Source organism: Salvelinus sp. IW2-2015, linkage group LG19 (assembly GCF_002910315.2).
Source record: "Salvelinus sp. IW2-2015 linkage group LG19, ASM291031v2, whole genome shotgun sequence".
Lineage (NCBI taxonomy): Eukaryota > Metazoa > Chordata > Actinopteri > Salmoniformes > Salmonidae > Salvelinus > Salvelinus sp. IW2-2015.
Window position 1 is genome coordinate 29,853,324 of NC_036859.1, and position 7,418 is coordinate 29,860,741.

The following is a 7,418-nucleotide window of genomic DNA, read 5'->3' on the forward strand; positions in this document are numbered from 1 at the left end:
TTGGCTCTTTCATTCCTCCTCTCCCTTGTAACTATTCCCCAGGTAGTTGCTGTAAATGAGAATGTGTTCTCAGTCAACTTCCCTGGTAAAAGAAATGTGTGTGTAAAATATTACTGTCCTCAGATGTTTAATTCATAGATTTGAGATGTTACAATTGGTTTGGTTCGAAAATGCTATATCCATTGCTTAGCTAAAAATGGAATGTTCATATCTGTAWATTTAAAATATAAATTCAACACGTCATTAATCTAGCGTCATGSTATAGTGTTAGGTTAGAGTTAGGCCTCATCCCAAATGGCACCATATTCCCTATACAATGAGCTACATTTGACCAGAGCCCACATCTCATTTTACTGAATTGATAATTTTTTTATTATACAATGTATATTTTTAAATATCAATGTCACAATTGTAGAATTTGTACAGTTATTTTGTTAAAATTTGACTGTGAAAACCTTGCATTGCTACTTTTTTCTCTGAGTGAGGCAGAGGTATCTCGTTTTGCAACTAAATGTGATTGTTTGTCTCTCTGAAATGAAACCATCTAGTGATAGGTTTCAAACAAATAAACRTATMATCTATCCTGTGTGTGTGTTTATGTAATTCTGTGTGATTATATAGTTAGTTAGTAAATAAATAATTAAGCTAATTTGTGTATCGCTGTCATCATGTAGACTAGGGTTCGTGCAGATTTATAGAATATTACGACGTTCAGAATGAGACTGATATGAGGTAAAGATACTGTACATTTTATAAGAGTTTAATTCGGGAGAGAGTTACTTGTTAAATAAGTTTTCCCGYGGTGCCCCAAGTTACTGAGTTAATTGTTACATGATTAATTTAATCACATAATCAATTAAACATAGTTAATTGATTTGATAAGATAACAGTCATTGCATTAATGATAGTCACGTCACAACACATCCCAACACAACACTTATTTATCCAGGGATTACAGTATATCCTGCTGAATGCTAAATGAGACAAGACAGCATTCAGTGACCGTTACAGAAGAGGAATATGTGTATGTGTATACACTGAGTCTATAAAACATTATGCTCTTTCCATGACACAGACTGACCAAGTGAATCTAGGTGAAAGCTATGTTCCCTTATTGATGTCACTTGTTAAATCCACTTCAATCAGTGTAGATGGGGAGGAGACAGGTTAAAGAAGGATTTTWAAGCCTTGAGAAATGGATTGTGAGTGTGTGCCATTCAGAGGGTGAATGGGCAACACAAAATATTGAAGTRCATTTTAGCAGACGCTCTTATTCAGAGCAATTAGGGTTAAGTGCCTTGCTCAAKKKAATATCAACATATTTTCTTTACCTAGGCAGCTCGGGRATTCAAACCAGCAACCTTTCACGGTTACTAACCCAATGCTCTTAACCGCTAGGCTACMTGCCTTTGAACAGGGTATGATAGTAGGTGCCAGGCCAGGCACACTGGTTTGTGTCAAAAACTGCAATTCTGCTGGGTTTTTCACGCCAAACAGTTTCCTGTGTGTATCAAAAAAGGTCCACCACCCCAAAGGACATCCAGCCAACTTGACAAAACTGTGTGAAGCATTGGAGTCAACATGGGCCAGCATCCCTGTGGAACACTTTCGACACCTTGTAGAGTCCATGCCCCGACGAATTGAGGCTGTTCTGAGGGCAAAAGGGAAGGTGTATTTTTTTGAAACTAATCCAATCTGTAAGTGGTTGGATTTATATCAAYTGTCAGTGAGATAGTTGTTCCAGTTTACATGGTGTAGGTAGTCTTCATGTACTGTATTTTCTTCCCTACACTGACAAGTATTCTTAATGCAAGATGTGAGTGATGTAAAAGTGTTGTATATCTTCCTGCAAATAGGCTTCCAACAGAGAATTGATTTCACATTGTAAACCACGATGTGACACATTAAGAAATATTCAATTAAGGTTTTACACCCTTATAACTCAAAGGAGGTCAACTGAAAGAGAAATGTACTCTGCTGTAGTTGATTGTTTATTTAAAACAACACAGGAAAGTTTAAAATGGCAAGAGAGTTGATTAAAAATGACACTGACAAGAGTAAAATGGTAATTGGAGTTAAAGTCAACTGACAAGCTAGCTAACTAGCTGTTTAGCTGGCTAGCACAAGCACAAACACCAGCTAGCTAGCACATTATCTTGTCAACTGTTAAATGAGTAGCAAGCCAGCTACAAGTGATGCCAAATAACAAGTCTTATACACTGTCTTATACAGTGAGATGTGCAGAATGCAGTTGGCGCCATGCTAAAAACCAACAACAAACTTCTGGGGTGATTTTCTCTGAACAGCTCATAAGGGTAACAGACCTCYGTCGAAACTAGCTATGCTGCGCTCAATATGAACAGTTCATATACAAGTTATACATTATACATTGTTTTGAAGCTAAGAATATCCTTTTTCCAGCTGTGTATACAAATCTACATGTGTTTTGGGGTCAATGTGACTGATTATGAGAGAGCAAGTCATATATGTGCAGATATATGCACCATGTCATTGCTCTCTCTCACTCTGCGTTGTGTTTTCTTGCTAGTTGGTGGGGAGCTGGATGTCATTGGMTRGAACTCGAATTGCTAGGGGGCTGGCCCACGTGGGGGGAAATGTAGGGAAAATGCCACAGCAGAGCTAGCAGAAAACAGTGGCTTTCAAACTAGGGATTACGTGGCTAATTGAGGTAAAACAGTAATTCTGCTCATAGATTATGCATGTRTGAACTATACATTGACACATCCAGCCCAATGTACCACCAGCTCACCTGCTTCCACACTGTGATTTGACTTTTTGTTGTTGTTGTTGTTGAAAGGAATAGTTTCACCATACTAAAACAAGAGTTCAGTTCACGTAACAGGGTTGACCTTAAAATGAGGGACAGACGTAAATKAATCACTAATCACATGAAATAAATAATCATCTTCTGAAATTATTTTGACAAACCAACAGTATAACTAGGGCTTCACAATGATGAGAAATCTTGGAGACATTTTGCGGTTAAGTCGATTCAAATCTTCCTAGAAGTCACAGAAGGTGCACAGAGGAACATTCTCCATATGGTYTATATTAAAGGTCACTTCATTGAATATAACAGGCTGTTAAAGTTCAATATTGAATTCATTTCATGGAATTATGCTTTGCTTTTTTCATGCCTTTTTCAGTAGTACATCTCATAAACAAATAGTCTTCTCTCCCTCCATCCAACTCCAAGCAGGTGACATAATGGAGTAATGRGGAGGTCATGGGGAGAATCTCAGTTGAATTTGCTCGACTCCTATCGCCTCTCCCCTACGTCCTCTCCTCGCCTGCTTTTGAAAAAGGTCAAAGATAATCCAGGAGTGGAGATGAGGAGAGGAAATGAGGAAAATTAACTCATATGAAATGAGACTCCTTTTCCACTCAGGCGTATTACATTTACGGGGGTGGATCCAAAAATAAATGTGTAAAGTGATAAAAATAATAATAATAATACTTGTGCAAGACATTTTATAGATGAAAGGATAAATAGTGTATTGTTTTTAAATGTGTGCATGCTTTCTCCTTTGAGAAACCAACAGCTGATTCAAAGCGGTTGTGGAAGATATTAAAACCCTTCCATGCTTACCGCTGCCAGGATAATCTTGTGCATCCTCTATCAAAGTAGGTAATTGATGATGGGCGCAAACTCCTTTGTTCGCCTACTAATGAATTGACACTCTCCTCGATCACTCRACCACTTATTGTTTTCCGTGTCACACAGGAGAGAGGAGACTTTATCCCATTTGAACTCCAGGGACGCGATTGATTTTGTTAGTCATTCTCACTCAGATATCATATTAACATGGCATAAGTAATTACAACATGTGTAGAATTGCAGGAAATTAGCTTTCAAACGGCAAACATTTCTCTCCACCCCAAGGCAAAATAGGCAATTGCTGTAAATTAGCTGTAAAACTTTTTTTTAAAGAAATTTGCCCCATGGCATAATTAGTAGAATTGCAGAAAACTTGCTTTAGAGGTCCAATGCAGCTCTTTTTATCTCAGTATCATTTCTGGGTAACAATTACAGTTGAAGTCGGAAGTTTACATTCACTTAGGTTGGAGTCATTAAAACTCGTTTTTCAACCACTCCACAAATKTCTTGTTAACAAACTATAGTTTGGGCAAGTCAGGTAGGACATCTACTTTGTGCATGACACAAGTTATTTTCCCAACAATTGTTTACAGACAGATTATTTCACTTATAATTCACTGTRTCACAATTCCAGTGGGTCAGAAGTTTACATACACTAAGTTGACTGTGCCTTTAAACAACTTGGAAAATTCCAGAAAATGAAGTCATGGCTTTAGAAGCTTCAGATAGGCTAATTGACATAATTTGAGTCAATTGGAGGTGTACCTGTGGATGTATTTCAAGGCCTACCTTCAAAATCAGTGTTTCTTTGCTTGACATCATGGTTAAATCCAAAGAAATCAGCCAAGACCTCAGAAAAAATATTGTAGACCTCCACAAGTCTGGTTCATTCTTTGGAGCAATTTCCAAACACCTGAAGGTATCAYGTTCATCTGTACAAACAATAGTACGCAAGCATAAACACCATGGGACCACGCAGCCGTCATACCGCTCAGGAAGGAGACGCGTTCTGTCTCCCAGAGATGAACGTACTTTGGTGCGAAAAGTGCAAATCAATCCCAGAACAACAGCAAAGGACCTTGTGAAGATGCTGGAGGAAACAGGTACAAAAGTATCTATATCCACAGTAAAATGAGTTATATATCGGCATAACCTGAAAGGCTGCTCAGCATGGAAGAAGCCACTGCTCCAAAACCACCATAAAAAAGCCAGACTACGGTTTGCAACTGCACATGGGGACAAAGATCGTACTTTTAGGAGAAATGTCCTCTAGTCTGATGAAACAACAACAGAACTGTTTGGCCATAATGTCCATTGTTATGTTTGGAGGAAAAAGGGGGAGGCTTGCAAGCCGAAGAACATCATCACAACCGTGAAGCACGGGGGTGGCAGCATCATGTTGTGGAGCTGCTTTGCTGCAGGAGGGACTGGTGCACTTCACAAAATACATGGCATCATGAGGGAGGAAAATTATGTGGATATATTGAAGCAACATCTCAAGACATGAATCAGGAAGTTAAAGCTTGGTTGCAAATGGGTCTTCCCAATGGACAATGACCCCAAGCATACTTCCAAAGTTGTGGCAAAATGGCTTAAGGACAACAGAGTCAAGGTATTGGAGTGGCTATCACAAAGCCCTGACCTCTACTATTATTCTGACATTTCACTTTCTTAAAATAAAGTGGTGATCCTAACTGACCTAAAACAGGGAATTTTTTACTCGGATTAAATGTCAGGAATTGTGAAAAACAGACTTTAAATGTATTTGGCCAAGGTGTATGTAAACTTCCTACTTCAACTGTAAGTACCTTACTYTGATTGTTTTCAATAAAAATTGACRTAAAGAAATAAAAATAGCTTCTTAGCAATGAGCAATTTCTCAAGCAAGAATTTTGATAAGACTGTCTGGGAGTGGTCTGAGTAGGGAAGGGAAAACGTCACAATTTCACAGTAATATTCTAACCTCAATATGGAAATTTACATAACACAGAAGACATTTTTTTTGCATGCAGTAAAACAGTAAAAATGTCTCTACACCCCATGTTAAAATGAGTAGAACTGTAGCAAACTTTCTGTAAAACTACACATGTTTTCTCTCCGCTCCATGGCAAAATGTGTTGAATTGCAGTAAACTTGCTTAAAAACTGCAACATTTTCTCTATGCCCTATGACAAAATCTGTAAAATTGCAGGAAATGAACTTTACTGCGAGGTGGGGGGACCCCCATCCAAATCTGGCACATGGACAAACGAACACACGCACATACACAACTTAAGCATTTATGCACTCAGAAACACCACACACACAAATAGAAATGGTGGCAGACGCTTTTTCTCATTCTCTAACCACAGGGTGGCGATGTCACTCCTTTTATGGTTTGTGTTGGATGTATGAGCTCAAGACTGTCAACAGGAAGCCAGTCTTGTACTTTACTTTATATCGAAGTTATGGTAAAAATTTAGCAGATCAGTTTATTATGACAAACTCTCTCTCTCTCACACACACACAGTTTAGATAAAACTTGGTTCTCTTGAGAATGAACGTACTATGGACACTCTCCCTACCAGCAACATTTCTGTCATAGGCTACACTTGTCTGTCCATCATGCATATAAAGCAACTATTAGCCTGCTCTATTCACACTGATTGGTGAGTCATTTAATGAGCTAAATGTAAAAAACTGTTTATCACAGGTTTAAAAAGGAACAGAAAGGAACGATAAAAACTGTACTTTTTTGGGGTTCGAACCGGTTCAGAAGTGTATTTTGCTAATCGGAACAGTGGAACCGAAACAAAAAATTGTGGTTCTGTTCAGAAAGAAACAATTGGAAAATAATTTTGGTTCCAACCACTGGAAGGCAGTCTATGACCCAGAGGGTCGGGAAAGCGAGATTGCGGTTTGTTTACATCCATTTGGGTGTTTGTGGGCTTTCATTCTGCACATGGCCGAAACTCCACGAGGACACCGAGGTCAGAACCTCTGCCATTTTTTTCTAAATAGAAATAAAAATATAATGGTCCCGTGTGGCTCAGTTGGTAGAGCATGGCGCTTGCAACGCCAGGGTTGTGGGTTCATTCCCCACGGGGGGACCAGGATGAATATGTATGAACTTTCCAATTTGTAAGTCGCTCTGGATAAGAGCGTCAGCTAAATGACTTAAATGTAAATAATAATAAAAATATATATTTGTACACAATAAAGAAAATCAATTACGGGTCAACATCTAGATATTGCTCCCAGCATTGATCAAAGCTCAGAACGCTTATATTTTAGATCTGACTGATCTATTTACACCTGCCTATTCGCGAACGAGTGGAACCATGAACAGTGGTTTGTTTGTTCGTTATGTTCCCCTGCTCCCCCTGGTTTGCCTTTTTAGTAGCACATTCACCACTCTCTCAAAAGGCTAACCCCGCCCTCGTGGCACAGACCGAGGGCCTGAGACATAAAATGAAATACCACAGTTCGGCTCTGCTGACACTGTGTTTGTGAGATGTCAGACAAAAGGTAATTTTAAAACCGCCCCGTGACTCATGCCATGTCTACAGATATCCYCCAAACAAACAAAAAATGACTCTTGGAGAATGAGTGCACAACTGGTAAATAGTTGCTTATATACTGAACAAAAATATAGACGCAACATGCAACAATTTAAGAGTTACAGTTCCTATAACGAAATCAGTCAATTTAAATAAATTCATTCAGGCCTAATCTATGGATTTCACATGACTGGGAATACAGACATTCATCTGTTGGTCACAGATACCTTAAAAAAAAGGTAGAGGCGTGGATCTGAAAA